Source organism: Danio rerio, chromosome 17 (assembly GCF_052040795.2).
Source record: "Danio rerio strain M-AB ecotype USA chromosome 17, GRCz13ab, whole genome shotgun sequence".
Classification (NCBI taxonomy): Eukaryota; Metazoa; Chordata; class Actinopteri; order Cypriniformes; family Danionidae; genus Danio; species Danio rerio.
This window is the reverse complement of record NC_141037.1, coordinates 58,733,379-58,754,417: the sequence shown is the minus strand read 5'-3', so window position 1 is coordinate 58,754,417 and position 21,039 is coordinate 58,733,379. Positions and strand designations below refer to the sequence as shown.

The following is a 21,039-nucleotide window of genomic DNA, read 5'->3' as shown; positions in this document are numbered from 1 at the left end:
TGTAGCCTCAGTTTCCTGTTCTTAGCTGACAGGAGCGGCACCCGGTGTGCTCTTCTGCTGCTGTAGCCCATCCGCCTCAAGGTTGGACGTGTTGTGTGTTCAGAGATGCTCTTCTGCAGAGCTCGGTTGTAACGAGTGCTTATTTGAGTTACTGTTGCCTTTCTATCAGCTGGAACCAGTCTGGCCATTCTCCTCTGACCTCATCAACAAGGCATTTGCGCCCACAGAACTGCCGCTCACTGGATATTTCCTCTGTGTCGGAGCATTCTCTGTAAAGCCTAGAGATGGTTGTGCAGATCAGCCCGTCTGGCAGCAACAACCATGCCATGTTCAAAGTCTCTTAAATCCCCTTTCATCCCCATTCTGATGCTCACTTTGACCTGCAGCAGATCGTCTTGACCATGTCTACATGCCCAAATGCAGTGAGCTCCTGTCATGTGATTGGCTGATTAGAAATTTGCGTTAACGAGCAGTTGGACATGTGTACCTAATAAAGTGGCCAGTGAGTATATATATATATATATATATATATAGCCTGTATATTTTGTCCTGTAATGAATGCCAGAAAAGTGTGTTTTTATTTGTTTTTAAAAATGCTGGGTTGGGGTAATCCAATACTGTGTCAAATGTCTCTCTCTCTTTCTGACTGTATGTGTTTCTCTCCAACTGTTTATATATCTGTCATCTCTGTCTGCCTGTTTCTCTTCCGTTCTGTCTATCTGTCTGTCTGTCTGTCTGTCTGTCTGTCTGTCTGTCTGTCTGTCTGTCTGTCTGTCTGTCTGTCTGTCTCTCTTTATCTCTGTCTCATGGCTTGAATCTCTTGAAGCTGTCTGGCTCTGGCTGCTTTTTCAGCCGCATATTTCTCAGTGTAAGTGATTAAAGCGAGAATCTGTCCGTCCGTCTGTGTGTCTGTCTGTCTATCTGTCTGTCTGTCTCTCTGTCTGTCTGTCTGAATGTCTGTCTGTCCGTCTGTCTGTCTGTCTGTCTGTCTCTCTCTCTCTCTCTCTCTCTCTGTGTGTCTGTTCATCTGTGTGTGTGTGTGTCTGTCTGTCTGTCTGTCTGTCTGTCTGTCTGAATGACTGTCTGTCTGTCTGTCTCTCTGAATGTCTGTCTGTGTGTCTGAATGTCTGTCTGTCTGTCTGTCTGTCTGTCTGTCTCTCTGTCTGTCTCCCTGAATGTCTGTCTCTCTCTCTCTCTGTGTGTCTGTCCGTCTGTCTGTCTGATGTGTCTGTCTGTCTGTCTAAATGACTGTCTGTGTCTGTCTGTCTGTCTGTCTCTCTTTCTCTCTCTCTCGCTGTCTGTCCGTCTGTGTGTGTGTCTGTCTGTCTGAATGACTGTCTGTCTGTCTGTCTGTCTGTCTGTCTGTCTGTCTGTCTGTCTGTCTGTCTGTCTGTCTATCAGTCTGTCTGTCTCTCTCCATCTCGTGGCTTGTTAAATCTCTTGAACCCATTTGGCTCTGGCTGATTTTCCAGTTGCGATATTTCCCAGTGTCAGTGAATGGAGCGAGTGCGTGTGCGTGTGCGCGGCTCTGACAGGTGAGCTGTCACCGCTGCCTCTCAATGGCCGTCTTTAACTCCGCATTCACAGCCGGCTGACAGAGAAAATACCCAACAGCAGCACAGAGAAAGACTTAATGTCCTATTCACCCCCAGTCACCGCTTCAAAATTGCTTTCCTTTTCTGCTCACGTATTAGATATTGTTTCCGTGACAGAAGCACTTGCTATTATTGCACTCTGAAATATGAAAGTTTCGGGGGGGACAGAAGCACATTTGGAGAAAAGAGGTTGAGTGGGGGGAGAGGCTGGTGAGGATGTAATTATTTAAAATAGTCTGCTAATGTGTATTATCATGCCATTAAATGTAAATGAGATGAGGCTAAAAGACCTGACTTGTCAATTGCTTGAATAAAAAGGGAAAAGAGGCTAAAAAGGAGGGGAGAGAGAGAAAAAACAAATCTTCGGATGAAAAGATGAAAAGGCCACTTATGTGAGATTGAGAGCGGGTTCAGCACGTTCAACACGCAACAAGAGAAAGCATGTGTTCCACTGTGTGTGTGTGTGTGTGTGTGTGTGTGTGTGTGTGTTATGGTTATGCCGTAGATGCAGAATGACTGAAGATAGTTTTTAAGTGTATTTTTAGGTTTCATATTTTTTGTTTAGGGTGGCATGGTGGTTTAGTGGTTAGCATTGTCACCTGACAACAAGAAGGTCACTAGTTTGAGTCCTGGCTGGGTCAGTCGGTGTTTCGGTGTGGAGTTTGCATGTTCTCCCCGTGTTGGTGTGGGTTTCCTCCGGGTGCTCCGGTTTCCCCCACAGTCCAAACACATACGCTATAGGGGAACTGATCTACTAAATTGGCCGTAGTTTTTGTGTGTGAATGAGTGTGTATGGGTGTTTTCCAGTACTGGGTTGCAGCTGGAAGGGCATCCGCTGTGTAAAATATATACTGGAATAGTTGGCGGTTCATTCTGCTGTGGCGACCCCTGATGAATAAAGGGACTAAGCCGAAAGGCAAATGAATGGATATTTTTGTTCAGTGTTTTTTACACTCTCAGAAATAAAGGTATGCGAGCTGTCACTTTGGTGGTACCTTTTCAAAAGGTACATATTTGTACGTAAATGGTCCATATTAACACCTAGACAGGAACCACCAAAATTACTTACAGCACGCTAGACCACACAGAACCTTAAAGGTACACTTTCAAATCTGAGTTTATAAAACAAATACAAAAAGCGCCTCTTATTTAGGTGTTTATTGTAACAAAGACAGCATATACAGATATTTTAAACACTTTTAAAAGTGTTTATTGAAAATTCAAAGGGTTTTCTTTAAAATGATACCAAATTTTTGCATTTACACGTCTGCATGCGGATTTGGGAAGCTTTTAAATTTAGCTAGGCAAAATCCAGGCGGAAATCCCAAAATAGCACTTGGGGTTTAAACAATGTGGTGTAAAACGGGAAAATTAAGGTTGTGCTGGTCTGAAAATAGCAACATGTCGGGGCACACACGTCTTGTGCCTTATTGCTTATTAAGACTAAAATTATGGCCTCGTGTTTTCTGACAAATTATTGTCGTTAGAAAAATGCCATTACAGGAGAGATTAAGAATATATTATTTATTTTGTGAAGAGCATACATCTACTTTATATTTCCTATTATACCTACACAAAGTGTTACTATCTAATCTTTTCTGTTAATATTCTTGTTTTGTCTCTCAGTGTGTCCAGAAATGACGGGTCAGTGGAGCTGGATGTGCTTCTGTCCTGCCGTCTGCTCTTCATGACCCGTTATCAGCTACATTAGACTGAATATTAATGCTCCACAGTCAGATGATTTCCATTAAGCCGTTCCTCTCCATCTTTCCACACCAGAATTAATGAATCGTGCTTAACGCGGCAAAAGCAAGAGCACGTTCTTCAGGCCGGCCAAACAAACGTGGCGTTTCTCAAGCGAGTGGCTATTAACAGTATTATTGTGCCGTTAGAACAAATAAGGCCTCCCATTCCCGCTTCTTCTACGCCATTTCCCGTGTCATGAGATTTCCGAATTAATTCTGGGTCTGCGAGAGCTTTGTGCGGGTCTGCGGAGCTGAAATGACAGTCTGATAATGACCCGTTGCTGGAGGAGAAGCGTTGCGGCGGGTCGGGTCTGGAAGGCGCTTATTACTCTGTAAGTGCGGCGCGGTAAAAGTGAGCTGTTAACCAATGTGATTCTTCAGTGAATGGAAAGAGGAGCTCTTTTGATATGCAGAGGAGCTGACCCCCACACCGCTCCTTTAATTGGGTTTTTAATTTTCCAGGCCATCTGACAATATCAGACATGATCCTGCAGCTCTGACACGGAGACTGGAGACGCCCCGACAAGAGGGTTAAAAGAAGAGGGAGAGGAGGAGTGGAGGAGGAGAGGAGGAGTGGAGGAGGAGAGGAGATGAAAAGAGGAGCAGAGGAAAAAGAGGAGAAGGAGAAGAGGAGAACAGGAGATGAGAAAAGAAGGAGATGAGGTAAAGACAGGAGGAGTAGAGAAAAAAGAGAAAAGAGGAGTAGGAGAGTAGAGGAGAAGAGGAGAGATGAGAAGAGAAGAGAAGAAATGACAAGAGAAGAAAAGAGAAGAGAAGAAAGAGAAGAGAAGAAAGAGAAGAGAGACGAGAAGAGAAGAGTAGAAGAGAAGAGACAAGACGAGACAAGAGACGAGAAGAGAAAAAGAGACGAGACGAGAAGAGGAGAAGAAACGAGACGAGATGAAAAGAGACGAGTCAAGAAGAGACGAGAAGAGACGAGAAGAGATAAGACGAGAAGAGAAGAGACGAGAAGAGGAGAAGAGAGACGAGAAGAGAAGAGGAGAAGAGAGACGAGAAGAGAAGAGGAGAAGAGAGACGAGAAGAGAAGAGGAGAAGAGAAGAAACGAGAAGAGATGAGAAAAGAAGCGAGAAGAGAGTGAGAAGAGAAGAGGAGAAGAAACGAGACGAGACGAAAAGAGACGAGTAAAGAAGAGACGAGAAGAGACGAGAAGAGACAAGACGAGAAGAGAAGAGACGAGAAGAGGAGAAGAGACGAGACGAGACGAGAAGAGGAGAAGAGAAGCGAGAAGAGAGACGAGAAGAGAAGCGAGAGACGAGAAGAGAAGAGCCGAGACGAGAAGAGACAAGAAGAAACGAGAAGAGAAGAGACGAGCTGAGAGGAGAAGAGAAGAAAAGAGACGAGACGAGAAGAAACGAGAAGAGACGAGACGACAAGAGAAGAGACGAGAAGAGACGAGACGAGACGAAACAAGAAGAGACGAGACGAGAAGAGAAGAAATGAGAAGAGAAGAGATGAGAAGAGAAGAGACGAGGAAAAGAGAAGAAGAGTAGAACAGAGGAGAAGAAGAGAAGAAACGAGAAGAGAAGAAGAGAAGAAACGAGAAGAGACGAAAAGAAGAGAAGAGAAGAGGAAGAGAAGAGACGAGACGAGAAGAGGAGAAGAAAAGAGAAGAAGAAGAAGAGAAGAGAGGAAAAGAGAAGAGAAGACAAGAGAAGAGAAGAAGAAACAAGAACAAGAGAAGAGAAGAGAGACAAGAAGAGACGAGGAGAAGAGAAGAGAAGCAAGAAGAGAAGAGAAGAAGAGAAGCGAGAAGAGAGACAAGAAGAGGCGAGGAGAAGAGAAGAGAAGCAAGAAGAGAAGAGAAGAAGAGAAGCGAGAAGAGAGACGAGAAGAGAAGCGAGAAGAGAAGAAGAAACGAGAACAAGAGAAGAGGAGAAGACAAGAGAAGAGAATATTTTTTGTTTGTATGGAAATGTTTCTTGATTTGAGAGTTTCATTTATTTGACTAGATAAGACAGAAACTCGTTGTTTGCAGTAAAATTATCAACATAACTATATAAGAGGTTTTGTAAAATGCTGATTTCAGAAGACAAACGCAGCCGGCACTGTAAAGGCTTCTGCATCTGAACTCTTTATCGTGTTCATGATCCGCTCCCGCTAGTTTTAGTTTTAGGGTCTCGCTGTGCAGCTTCATCGGTCTGCAGTCAGTCGAGTGTGTTTTCTGAGCATTTCTGTCCTCTGTTTGCACAATCAGCACGACCACACAAAGAGACTCAACCTCCTAATCTCTTAACCAAACAAGACAGCAATTACACTGGCTGATAAAGTGGGAACGTTTCCATCGGAGAGTGTCTGGAGCTCGCCGTTCTCCAGCTTCTGCTGCTAATAATGGGCTGAGCTCAGCATGTGCTGTCCTGAAATCTGTCAGTAAGAGAGACATAGGAGATGTTTAATAGATGACCAGCTCTCAGCCTCAACACACTGCTCGCTGACATTTAAAAGTGCTGGAAATAATGACTAACATGCATACAAACAGCAGGAGATCCGGCGCTCCTCTGGGGGAATAAAAAATAATTAGATTTTTCAAGAGTGGGAATAAAAAACAGCAATAATGTGACAATGAAAATAACAAGAACAACTTAATTCACTGATTCTTGACACAAAACAGGTCTGGTTATTACATTTAAAATATACAAGCATTTTGAATTGTGAATGCTATGAGAGATTAATTAAAGAACTTTATTAATTTTATGAACGTTATATTAAATTCCTAACACTTTGACTAAAAAGTGCTTATATTAACAAGAGTTTTTGTCTTGTCTGTAGTCCAAATATCTCAAAACATTTTAAAAATATCTCCAAATAAATCAGGGGTGTGCTAGAGGGCTGGTTTCCAGCTAAATTTAGCTTTAACACATCTGCCATGAAGTTTCTAGTATATCTAGTAAAAGCTTGATTTGCTGGTTCAGGTGTGTTTGATGAGGGCTGGAGCTAAACTCTTCAGGACACCGACCTGGCAGGACCGAGTTTGGAGTCTTAAATCAAGAAGCATTTTCCTGACAAATAAAATATATTGTCTTGTTTTCAGAAATAATGAGTCAAAGTTAAGGGAGTTTCTCTTTAAATCAAGCTGAATATCTGACCATGGGGGAAGAAAAACAGTCTTGCCTTTTCTTAGATATAGATCATTCTGCTTACCACTTTGGCAGATTGTTGTGGCCCAAAACTAAACCATTTACCAACCAAAACTAGCTTAATGACCAACCAAAACTAGCCCAAAACTAAACCATTAACCAACCAAAACTAGTCCAATGACCAACCAAAACTAAACCATTAACCAACCAAAACTAAACTATTAACCAGCCAAAACTACCCCAATGACCAACCAAAACTTAACCATTAACCAACCAAAACTAGTCCAATGACCAACCAAAACTAAACCATTAACCAACCAAAACTAGCCCAATGACCAACCAAAACTGGCCCAAAACTAAACCATTAACCAACCAAAACTAGTCCAATGACCAACCAAAACTAAACCATTAACCAACCAAAACTAAACCATTAACCAACCAAAACTAAACCATTAACCAGCCAAAACTACCCCAATGACCAACCAAAACTAAACCATTAACCAACCAAAACTAGTCCAATGACCAACCAAAACTAAACCATTAACCAACCAAAACTAAACCATTAACCAGCCAAAACTACCCCAATGACCAACCAAAACTAAACCATTAACCAACCAAAACTAGTCCAATGACCAACCAAAACTAAACCATTAACCAACCAAAACTAGCCCAATGACCAACCAAAACTGGCCCAAAACTAAACCATTAACCAACCAAAACTAGTCCAATGACCAACCAAAACTAAACCATTAACCAACCAAAACTAAACCATTAACCAACCAAAACTAAACCATTAACCAGCCAAAACTACCCCAATGACCAACCAAAACTAAACCATTAACCAACCAAAACTAGTCCAATGACCAACCAAAACTAAACCATTAACCAACCAAAACTAAACCATTAACCAACCAAAACTAAACCATTAACCAGCCAAAAGTAGCCCAATGACCAACCAAAACTAAACCATTTACCAACCAAAACTAGCTTAATGACCAACCAAAACTAGCCCAAAACTAAACCATTAACCAACCAAAACTAGCCCAATGAACAACCAAAACTAAACCATTAACCAACCAAAACTAGCCTAATGACGAACCAAAACTGGCCCAAAACTAAACCATTAACCAGCCAAAACTAGCCCAATGACCAACCAAAACTAAACCATTAACCAACCAAAACTAAACCATTAACCAGCCAAAACTACCCCAATGACCAACCAAAACTAAACCATTAACCAACCAAAACTAGTCCAATGACCAACCAAAACTAAACCATTAACCAACCAAAACTAGCCCAATGACCAACCAAAACTGGCCCAAAACTAAACCATTAACCAACCAAAACTAGTCCAATGACCAACCAAAACTAAACCATTAACCAACCAAAACTAAACCATTAACCAACCAAAACTAAACCATTAACCAGCCAAAACTACCCCAATGACCAACCAAAACTAAACCATTAACCAACCAAAACTAGTCCAATGACCAACCAAAACTAAACCATTAACCAGCCAAAAGTAGCCCAATGACCAACCAAAACTAAACCATTTACCAACCAAAACTAGCTTAATGACCAACCAAAACTAGCCCAAAACTAAACCATTAACCAACCAAAACTAGCCCAATGAACAACCAAAACTAAACCATTAACCAACCAAAACTAGCCTAATGACGAACCAAAACTGGCCCAAAACTAAACCATTAACCAGCCAAAACTAGCCCAATGACCAACCAAAACTAAACTATTAACCAACCAAAACTAGCCCAATGACCAACCAAAACTGGCCCAAAACTAAACCATTAACCAACCAAAACTAGTCCAATGACCAACCAAAACTAAACCATTAACCAACCAAAACTAAACCATTAACCAACCAAAACTAGTCCAATGACCAACTAAAACTAAACCATTAACCAACCAAAACTAGCCCAATGACCAACCAAAACTAAACTATTAACCAACCAAAACTAGTCCAATGACCAACCAAAACTAGTCCAATGACCAACCAAAACTAAACTATTAACCAACCAAAACTAGTCCAATGACCAACCAAAACTAAACTATTAACCAACCAAAACTAGTCCAATGACCAACCAAAACTAGTCCAATGACCAACCAAAACTAAACCATTAACCAACCAAAACTAAACCATTAACCAACCAAAACTAAACCATTAACCAACCAAAACTAGTCCAATGACCAACCAAAACTAAAGCATTAAGTAAACAAAACTAACCAAACCAATAACCTTTTTTTTTAGCTTTTTACATGTTAAGAAACAAAAATGCACTTTATTTGTCTTAATAAATCTACTTTTTTTTTAATTCTGCACCCTGTTTTGTTCAGGATTCAGTTCATTGGGTGTTTAAAACACACATATACATCAATTTACACCAGTGTGTGTGGGTTAAATGAGCTCTTCACACATTTAAATATTTCACACACTCAATTATTGAAATCTCATTAGAGAAATCACTAATTACAGCCCAAATTCTGATGCCGCATGTGTAAAAGGAGAATCCTCATGGTAATTAATGTGTCCAGTATTAATGTAATCACATCATTTAGGACAGTTGAAATAAATGATCGGGCTCATATGAGATTATTTCCTCAGAATGAGCCATTGTGTCTCGCTCGACGATCCCTTCGGCTTTATAAAACGCTTCTCTTTTCTTCTCTCGGCATGTTATATGGCTGTCAGTGGACTCCAGACCTGCAGAAGTCTTTGTTTGTAACTTATTTGTTTGAATGTTTTCTACGTTAAAATCTGGTCTTTAAAGGTCATGTGACATTAGATTTCTACATTAAAGTCCTCGTGAAACGTTTTGATTTCGTTTACGAACGATTGATCGAATGGTTGTAGTTTGCTATTGGTTGATCACATGTGAATGAAAACTTGATACAAATGATAAATTATCCATAAAATAAATCCATAAATGTTCCAAATTATTTTGATATAATGTTAAAAAAGATAAATATAAATGTATATATACACACACACACACACACACACACACACACGCACACACACACACGCACACACACACACGCACACACACACACACACATTTGTTTATGTTACTATAGTTGTTGTGTTACCATAGCAACTGTAGAATCAGCACAACAGATCACTCACTATAGTTTTTTTGTTACCATAGCAACAGCAGAATCACAACAGTTTCTCACTATAGTTGTTGTGTCACCATAGCAACTGTAGAACGTCCACAACAGATCAATTACTGTTAGTTGTTGTTACCATAGCAACTGTAGAATCTAGAAACTGTAAAATGTAGTGTGTGTGTGTGTGTGTGTGTGTGTGTGTGAGAGAGAGTTTGTGTGTGCATATTATTTTGTGTGCATGTGTTGTGCAAGGACAGAGACTGAAGGGAAGCCAGAAACACACACACACGCCTCCTGCTGATTTACTGTAAATCAGGTGTGTGTGAGTCAGATGTTCAGAAAGCTGCTTCCTGAGTCAAAAGTGCAGCCATATTTACATGATAACAGTGTTTCATCAGAACCACAGGAACACACACACTTCTTCATCATGACACACAAGCAGACTTAATCTCTCTCTCTCTCTCTCTCTCTCTCTCTCACACACACACACACACACACACACACACACACACACACACACACACACACCATCATCATCATCATCATCATCATCATCATCATACGAGCACACTCACTCTGTTTCTCACTCACACACACACACATATTTTGAAGGATGCTGAAAACTGGTTACCATTAACTTCCATAGTACTTGTTATTCCTGCTATGTGAATCAATGGTTACCCAAAAATATCTCCAACATATCTTCTTTAGTGGTCAACAGAAGAAAACAAATATGTATAACCACTCGAAGGAAAGTAAATAATGAGTCATTCATTTTCAGCTTAGTCCCTTTATTCATCATGGGTCAATGGCCAACCATGACTAACCAAATAACCAACCAAAACTAGCCCAATAGCCAACCAAAACTAGCCCAATAGCCAACCAAAACTAGCCAAATAGCCAACCAAAACTAGCCCAATAACCAATCAAAACTAGCCCAATAGCCAACCAAAACTAGCCCAATAGCCAACCAAAACTAGCCCAATAGCCAACCAAAACTAGCCCAATAGCCAACCAAAACTAGCCAAATAGCCAACCAAAACTAGCCCAATAACCAATCAAAACTAGCCCAATAGCCAACCAAAACTAGCCCAATAGCCAACCAAAACTAGCCCAATAACCAATCAAAACTAGCCCAATAGCCAACCAAAACTAGCCCAATAACCAATCAAAACTAGCCCAATAGCCAACCAAAACTAGCCCAATAGCCAACCAAAACTAGCCCAATAACTAATCAAAACTAGCCCAATAACCAATCGAAACTATACCAATGGCCAACCATGACTATCCCAACAACCAACCAAAATTAGCCCAATAACTAACTAAAACTAGCCAAATAACCAACCAAAGCTAGCCCAAAACTAAACCAAAACCAACCAAAACTATATTAATGACCAAACAAAACTACCACAATGACTAGCCCAATAACCAATCAAAACTATCCTAAAACCAAACCAATAACCAACCAAAACTAGTATAATGACTAATTATATCTAGCCCAAAATTAAAACTAAATCATTAACCCACCAAAACTAGCCTAATGACCAGTCCAAACTAAACCAATGGCCAATCAAAACTAAACTAATAACCAACCTGAACTAGCCCAAACTATATTAATATGCAACCAAAACTAGCCCAATCAAACTTAGCCCAATAATACCAAAATTAAAACATGAGACAAACATTTTTAAATCAAGAAGTATTTTCTAGAAAAGCAAAAAATACTGCCTTTTCTTAGAGATAATAAGCCCAAATTAAGAGATTTTCTTTTTCCTCAAAACAAGCACAATAATCTATTTAAATTAAAAACTCACCTAATTTTGACTCATGATTTCTGAAGGCAAGACAATATTTGTTGCTTCTCTAAAATGCTTTTTAATTACATATTTATTTTTAGATATTTGGACTAGCAACGAGGAAAAACTCCAAGAAAGAGAAGCATGTTTTGCAGTGTGGTCTTGCTTTATGCGATGTGGGATCTGTTGCGGGTCACTGGCAGATTCTGGACGGGTTGAGCTGATTAAACGCTGCTCGTGTCTGGAGTCGACGGTGGCAAACGCTTCTGTCGGCCATTATTCCGCTCACTGATTGTAATAATAACTCTCGTTTTCTTCTCCATGCTGCCTTTTCTCCTTAACAACCTCCTCTAAAAGTCATTATTTAAAAGCATTCTCTAATTCCGCCTGCGTCTGTCTGTCTGAAGCGCTTTTACACGTCAGCTATTGTGTGCGCGGCCTCTCATTTGTTTCACTTTAAATGCCACTATTGTGAACTTTTCTTAGTCTCGTTTCCTTCGCCTGACGGCCCTTTCTCAGACTAAAATACACACTGGAATATTCTGTGAATGCCAACACTGCTGTTACGGCTTGTGAGATGTTATTAAGAAAGAAATCATGTACTATAGTGTAAAAAATATCATGTATAAAATATCAATATGAATTATTCATGTGTTATTTCCCGCGGTGAGTTGCATTATGGGTTGTTGATCTCTGCTCTGTCCACTTTTGATGTTGAAAATTCAACTCTACAGTTTAAAAAGTGATTTTTACTGACGTTTTAGTAATAATATCATGTATAAGAAGTATTATCTAGAGAAATAAGTGTGTAAAACAACAGAACATGTGCTGCAGTTTATTACAAGGTTTCTGTTGGGTAATGTACAACACCAACACACACAATATAGCACTGCAGACTGTTACAAGTGTTCGCTTTACACAACTTTTCAAGGTTAAAAGTTGTCAGAGGAAAAATCAAGATCCCATAATGCAATTTAAAAGCAGAAATAAATGGGGAAAAATTAAAAATAAATCCCAAAATAGGGTAAACTGATCATTTACGTACATTTTTACAGTGTATTATAGATAATGTAGACCACATTGTATTTAAACGGGACAATTCTTTCTGTTAATGAAGCATTAAGTTTGACTTTTCCCCTTTATAAACTCAATATTAGCTGCTTATGAATAGCTAATATTGTAGGTTTAGGTATGTAGAATAAGATCATAGAGAAAATGTACTTGATAAATATTCATAAATGGTTAAACAGCTTATTAATAGACAGGTACTAAGTCAATAACAAGAATTGATACTAAATTAATACCCTGGATATTTTAGGTATTAACATTCACTTTTACGATGATAATAATCAAGCAATAATAATAATAATAATAATAATAATAATAATAATAAGCTATTCATTCATGCATCAATAATAGGAGTAAAATGTCTGATCTGCCGTGTGTCGTTGCTGATTTTCTCTGCTCATTCTCACACATCTGATGATGGTCACCGTGTGGGTTTTGTTTGATTTAAGCGTTGAGTAAATCCCATCTGCCTTGGCCGTGACACGCATCACATGACCTCCGTCCACACGCCGAGGATCATGGGAAGGTGAGGAAGGCTGAAGGTCAAAGGGGAGCTCCTCGTGTCACGGACACTTGTGTGGCGTGAGAGTGGCTGCTTTCCTCTGGCTAATTTGTTAAATCCGGTCAGAGCATCTTCAGTGCCAATATCCTCACACGCACCTCATCTGACGGAGTGTGAAACAACACAGCACAGCTGCACGTCTTGTAATCACTGCTGACTTATTTTCATGTAGTTCACTTTATTTTCTACAGACACTGAGGGTACATTTACACAACACTTTAATATATGACGCAAAACCTTTCATTGCCTTTGTTAGCTGTTTATTTTTTATTGTGCTCTTTTTATTTAGTATGATTCAGGGGAAGCTCTGAGCTCCTGTGTGTTGAAGTGTGTTATACGTTCAGTCTGTAGTCTACCAGATCAACACTGATAAGTGAAGTGAGTACTGTTGATTTTGTTGGTTTTACACATACTCGATATTAATCCTCAGCTTTTGACTCACTCATGTGCACAAACACACACCCTGTGAGAATGTACTGTATGGCTGGCCAAAACTAAACCAATAAAAACCAAAACTAGTCAGATCACCAATCAAAACTAGCCCAATAACCAACCAAAACTAGCCCAATAACCAACCAAAACTAACATAATAACCAACCAAAACTAGCCTAATAACCGACCAAAACTAACATAATAACCAACCAAAACTAATCCAATAACCAACCACAACTAACATAATAACCAACCAAAACTAAACCAATAACCAACCAAAACTAACATAACAACCAACCAAAACTAAACCAATAACCAACCAAAACTAACATAACAACCAACCAAAACTAAACCAATAACCAACCAAAACTAACATAATAACCAACCAAAACTAAACCAATAACCAACCAAAACTAACATAACAACCAACCAAAACTAATCCAATAACCAACCACAACTAACATAATAACCAACCAAAACTAAACCAATAACCAACCAAAACTAACATAACAACCAACCAAAACTAAACCAATAACCAACCAAAACTAACATAATAACCAACCAAAACTAAACCAATAACCAACCAAAACTAACATAACAACCAACCAAAACTAAACCAATAACCAACCAAAACTAACATAACAACCAACCAAAACTAAACCAATAACCAACCAAAACTAACATAATAACCAACCAAAACTAAACCAATAACCAACCAAAACTAACATAACAACCAACCAAAACTAGCCCAATAACCAACCAAAACTAACATAATAACCAACCAAAACTAGCCCAACAACCAACCAAAACTAACATAATAACCAACCAAAACTAAACCAATAACCAACCAAAACTAAACCAATAACCAACCAAAACTAACATAATAACCAACCAAAACTAGCCCAATGACAAATCAAAACTAACCCAAAACTAAACCAATAACCAACCAAAACTAGACAATGACCAATCAAATCTAGCCCAATAACCAACCAAAACTAAATCAATAACCCAATGGCCAACCATAACTAGGCAAACAATCAACCAAAACTAGCCCAAAACCAAACCAATAAACAACCAAAACAATTAAAATTACCAATATAACCTACCCCAATGACCAAGCAAAACTAATACAATAACCAACCAAACTAATCTAATGACCAACCATAACTGGCCAAATATCCAACCAAAACTAGCCCAATGACCAATGGCCAATCCAAACTAACCTAAAACTAAACCAATAAATCAACCAAAACTAACTCAATAACAAACCAAAACTAGCCCAATAACCAATTAAAACTAACTGTTGCTCCCACCAGTAATTTCACGAGCACAAAAGATTCTCTGATGACTGGCGTTATATTAACTGGTTCACCATGAATATGACACCCCAATTTGAAATGCTGTGAGAACTGAATACACACAAAAGTCAATCAGAACACAAAGACCAAAAATACTTAAAAACATACATTATATTTGTAAATCCTTAAAACAGAGAAAAACTTTAAAAACGTAAAAAAATCTTTTTACATGCGCTGTCACATACATGTAATCTACTATATAACACCACAATTCACAAACAACACATATAATATGAGTGAACTTACTTTATTGGTTGCTTAATACAAAAAGAGGAACTTCTTATAGCACTTCTTATGCTTCTTAAATCCAGATGAATATAACTGAAGCAGGGAAACATAAATTCTACTTTACTTGCCATGAGGTGCAGCCATTTTGTCTTCCTGGTTACTCTGTATGGTTTTCATAATAAAAGTTTCAACCCCATACAACTGTACTTTGTCATTTTAAATTAAAAGTTTTTTAATGAAGTGTGTGAAATCATTAAATTAGAAACAAACTGATTATCAGTCAGTTACACTAACCCAATGGCTGACCAAAACTAAACCAATAACCAACCAAAACTAGCCTAATAATCAACCAAAACTAGCCCAATGACCAATCAAAACTAAACCATTAACCAACCAAAACTAGCCTAATAAAAAATCTAAACTAAACTAATAACAAACCTAAAACTAGCTCGATGTCCAATCAAAACTATCTCAAAACTAAACCCATTACTAACCGAAATTAGCCCAATGGCCAACCAAACCTAAACTAATAACCAAGCAAAACTAACCCAATAACCAATCAAAACTAGCCCAAAAGTAAACTAATAAACAACAAAAACTAGCCCAAATGCTCAACCAAAACTAGACAAAAACAAAACCAAAAATTAACCAAAACTAGCCCAATGGGCAATCCAAACTGGCCCAAAACAATACCAATAACCAACCTAAACTCACCCAAAGACCCACTAACACTAGTCCATTGGCCAACCAAAACTAAACCAATAACCAACCAAAACTTGCCCAATGACCAATTAAAATTAGCCCAAAAGTAAGCCAATAACCAACCAAAACTAGTCCAAAAAAAATTTAATTAACCAAAACTAACCCAATAACCAATCAAAACTAGCCCAAAAGTAAACCACTAAACAACCAGAACTAGCCCAAATGCGTAACTAAAACTACCCCAAAACAAAACCAACAATTAACCAAAACTAGCCAATAACCAACCAAAACTAACCCAATGGGCAATCCAAACTGGCCCAAAACAATACCAATAACCAACCTAAACTAACCCAATGACCCACCAACGCTAGCCTATTGGCCAATCAAAGTAGCCCAATAACCAACCCCACCGAGCCCAATAATATCAAAAATGAAAACGTCACCATTCATTTGAAAAACTCCTAAATGACATCACTGTATGCACCATATGTGGCTCCTTCATTGAAAAGATAGTAGTAGTGTATGGAGATATGTGTTTCTGCACAAACATCATGAAACCGGATTGGTCCAAAACCCCGCTCTACATTACTGTGTATTAAACAGGTGACCTGTTCTGAACTCTGATTGGCTGTGATTGTGAATTTCTACTTTTGGCATACTCAGAAAATGTCTCTTGATTGTGGAAACTCGCATTCGGCTGACAGTGAGACGACGAGAGGAGGACGCTGATAACCCGAGTGTGCTCCAGACGCTCATACATTTATTTCAACCACGTTTATTGAATTTGTGATAATCTGTGAGCCGCTCCGGTTGGCTTATTAAAGCATGCAGATGAGCACATGACGAGATGAGCGCGTGATGGCCGATCGGACCTGAGACGCCGAGAGCTTGTCAATTAAACTGAAGGAGAGGCTGAATTAATGCGGCTCATCTTCATCTTTGTGTTTTCCGCTTGACTGAGTTTGGAGTTTCATGTCGAACAGCCGCATAATTGAGAGCTGAGGGTCTCGGCTGAACGCTGCCACTGTTCAAGTGCAGCAGAACAAAGATAGAAAGAACAATGGCAGCTCCTCTGAATTATCCTCTAAAGGAAAACACGGCACAGAAACACAAAGTCATAAAAAAGCAGGTCGTTTATTCAATGCAGGAAGATGATGTGATTGAAATGAGTTAGTAATGAGGATATCTATAAGCTAGTGTGCTCCAAAACATTAACAAAATTCACATTTAGAAGATATAAACTTGATATGAACATCCATGGTTTGCAGTTCATCAGATTCGCCTAAATTTATTTGTATTTTTTGCTGTCATCGCATACTTCAGTTTCTCATCAAATCTTCTGACCAATCAAATGCTCTCTAATGTCTGACATGCCCCGCCCCCTTCACTTTTCATTTGATGTGTTTGAGCTCAACCCCTCTCGATATTGGTCCTCAGCTTTTAACCCACTCATGTGCACAGACACAAACACACACCCTGTGAGCACGTACTGTACAGCTGACCAAAACTAAACAAATAACCAACCAAATCTAGCCAGATGATCAATCTAACCTAGACCAATAACCAACCAAAACTAGCCCAAAGCTAAACCCATAACCCAAATGACCAATCTAACCTAGTCCAGTGACCAAGCAAAACTAGCACAATAACCGTCCAAAACTAACTCAATTGCCAACCATAACTAGTCAAAAAACAAACCAAAACTAGTCCAATGTCCAATCAAAACTAGCCCAAAACTAAACCAGCAACCAACCAAATCCAGCCCAATGACCAATTAAATCTAGCCCGATAACTAACCAAAACTAGCTCAATAACCCAATGGCCAACCATAACTAGTCAAATAACCAAAAAAAAAAAAACTAGCCCAATGACCAACCAAAACAAGCCCAAAACTAAACCAACAACCAACCAAAACTAGCCCAATGGAAAACCAAAACTAGCCTAAAGCTAAACCAATAGCCAATGAAAACTAGCCCAATAACAAACCAAAACTAACCCAATGGCCACCAAAACTAGCCCAATAACCAACCAAAAACTAACCTACTGGCCAATCAAAACTAGCCCAAAACTAAATCAACAACCAACCAAAACTAGCCCAAAACTAAACCAACAACCAACCAAAACTAGCCCAATAACCCAATGGACAACCAAAACTAGCCCAATAACAAACCAAAACTAACCCAATGGCCACCAAAACTAGCCCAATAACCAACCAAAAACTAACCTACTGGCCAACCAAAACTAGCCCAAAACTAAACCAACAACCAACCAAAACTAGCCCAAAACTAAACCAACAACCAACCAAAACTAGCCCAATAACCAACCAAAAACTAACCTACTGGCCAATCAAAACTAGCCCAAAATTAAACCAACAACCAACCAAAACTAGCCAAATAACCCAATGGACAACCAAAACTAGACCAATAACAAACCAAAACTAGGCCGATGGCTGACCAAAACTAAACTAATAATCAACCAAAACTTATCCAATAACCAACCAATCAAATGCTCACTAGTGTCTGGCATTCCCCGCCCCGCCCCCTTTGCATATCATTTGATGTGTTTAGGCTCAACCACTCTTACTGGCAGAGTTGTAATCAAAACAAAACGCTATTGGCTATTTTTTGAGAGGGGAGGAGCTAAATAATGCCCCTCTTATTTTTTTCTTTTGAGATTAAGTAAAACACTGAACTAAAAAAAATGCACATTTCAAAGCATCTCACAGAAGCTTTAAGTAACACTTGAAAATCATAGTAGATCGATGAGTACTGAGTAGTCGTTAAAGCCATACTTGAATTGTAAGAAGATGAAGTTATGATATTATGTGATGAATTATATAGGCAGTTTACATCTGTAACCCTTTTAAGTGCAGGATAAGTAGAATTCAATCATTCAAATGTACTTTATTGTAGACTTTATTACCCTTTTTAATGAATTCATGAATTAAATAATTAAAAAAAGAAACAAAACAGAAATACACACTTAAATTAAATGACAAAAAAATACACAATTTATTAAAAAAAAACTATATATATATATATATATATATATATATATATATATATATATATATATATATATATATATATATATATGTGCGCGCACACACACACACACACACACACACACACAAACTGTAGCGCCATTAATCCAAGACCTGTAAAGAAATGATTCCAACCATAGAGCACTTCTAGAGGTCTCCATAATCCTGGACCAGGCCGTATCCTGAGAAAATGCTGTGGTCATGGAGGAGCAGAGAGCATGAGACTGATTCCTGAAAGACCCCAGTGACAGACAATTCTCAGCATTGAACCAGCCTGAACATCAGCCGATGACCCACTCACACCTGCAGCTTCTTCATGATGGACGTCCAGCGTTCTCCACCCTCCGGCACTTAGACTGCAGCTCTGCACATGAAGTTTGGCCAGAGGAGAAATGGTGGAGCCCAACAGAGCCTGGTTTCTATCCAGGTTTTTTTTTCCTTCAGGTCAGTTGGTGAAGTTTGCTCCTCCACTGTCGCCACTGGCTGGCTTGGTTTGGGTCTTGTGGAGCTGCTCATGGATGGATTTGCTCTTCAGTGTTTGGACTCTCAGCAGTGAAGATTAAACCACACTGAACTGAACTGAACTGAACTTCAGCTCTGAGCACTGGACTCACACAGCTTCAGTTTACTAGAACTTGCTGACACACAATCTACATTGTAAAAGAGCAACAGAATTAAAGATGATGTATACAAACTGTCTTACATGACCTCTCAAGTGTATGCTGTCATGCATTCATCATTAAGGCATCCATTACAAATTGGCATGAGATAGCACAGGACATTTAGGTATTATTGAATGTTTGATTATTAGATTTTGAGCTTGTTGTGTTATATACATTTACATGCAGGACTTCTCCTCTACTTCCCCTCTCATCAATATGGGAAAAAATAATGACATACAGATGCTAATTGTTTAAACTAAATTTAATCATTACCAGGTCTTAAAATATAGTATAATAATAAAACAGTTTGACAATTGGAAAGTAAATCATGCTTTTGAACCTACATACCCCAGATTTTCATAATCTGGTGCTGCGAGCGAGTGTAGATCAGAACCGTCTCCGTCCTGACAGTTTCCAGGCAATTATAAACAGGTTCCCGAGCGCTTCATTGACAGCTCATGGTGCAGCAGCGATCGACTGAAGCGCTCAGAACAATGGAGCGTCAGCCGCTGCAAACAGATCATTCAGCTTCATTAAAGCCCGGCTGATTGTTGCCGAGCTGAAATTGAATTAAATCATGCGCTGCCGGAGAGCGGGCCTGCATGCGGGGCTCTGAGTGCTCTTTCAGGCAATAATATCCAGCTGCAGGCCCGCTGTAATGAGCGGTGCGTACACGCTGATAAAAGTTCCACGAGCAGCGTTATTCCAAAATACAAACAGGAGCAAAACGGCGTAATCCTCAAATGTAATCCAAAGAACAGGCAAAAGTCACAGCAGGCAGCAAACACTAAAAAAACCTACAGAACACAGTTCAGTAATCAAAACACCAAGGGCAAGAGCAGGAGCAAGGGGATGCTAGGGGTTGCACATTTCACAGGGATACAACACTGAGTCCAAATAGTGAGAATTAGGAACTGCTGAAGCAAAACAGAGTTGAGATCCTGCGTGCTTATGATTAATCACGGCCGGTCTCGTATTAGCTAATCATTATCTTCCAATCATACGAGCCCTAAGCTACTATAAATAACCACAGTTTTCAGTTCACTTTATCTTCATTTGGAAGAAACCTTCCCTTCCTCCCCAATTCCCCTCCTTTACCATTGATCGGGCGGCCTGGCGGCCCAGTGGTTAGCACTGTGAGCCCCACAGCAAGAACACTCCCGGCCCTGGTCCCGCCAGGCCGGTAGGCGTTTCTGTGAGGAGTTTGTATATTCTGCCCGTGTCCGCTTGGGTTTTCTCTGGGTTTTCTGGTTTCCTCCCACCATCCAAAGAACATAGCGATCAAGCACTTGTCTAGCCTCTTTTCTCACATGTTCCCTTAGCTACCGCAGCCGAGATCCACCAAGATCCACCGAGCTCAAGCTGCCCTCTCGCTCTGCGAACGGGTGGAAGTCCCAGGCTCGAGGATCCCTTGAGCTCGGGGCTCTCTCCCGGGACGGCATGCCAAACAAACTTTTGATAGATTGTCAGCTAAGTGTGAACTCTTGAAATCGCAGATGTTTCGAAACACCCAGGTCACTGACTAAATTAATTCGATGAGCAACTACACAAGTTCTGAGACCTATCGAATCTGCGTTTGGCTCACAAGGTTGGAAACAAAGAGTTAATTTGGATCTCAGACTTTTT

General features: G+C 39.6%; 1 long non-coding RNA gene across 1 annotated transcript; it reads right to left on the bottom strand.

The window, feature by feature from the left end:
* Nucleotides 1–3,100: 3,100 nt before the first annotated feature.
* LOC147840085 (uncharacterized) lies at nucleotides 3,101–15,153 on the bottom strand. Its single transcript, XR_015513944.1, has 3 exons — nucleotides 15,025–15,153; nucleotides 5,825–5,857; nucleotides 3,101–5,723 (listed from the first exon to the last, which is right to left on the bottom strand). It is a non-coding gene; the product is annotated as an uncharacterized LOC147840085 (long non-coding RNA).
* Between the last annotated feature and the right edge of the window lie 5,886 nt (nucleotides 15,154–21,039).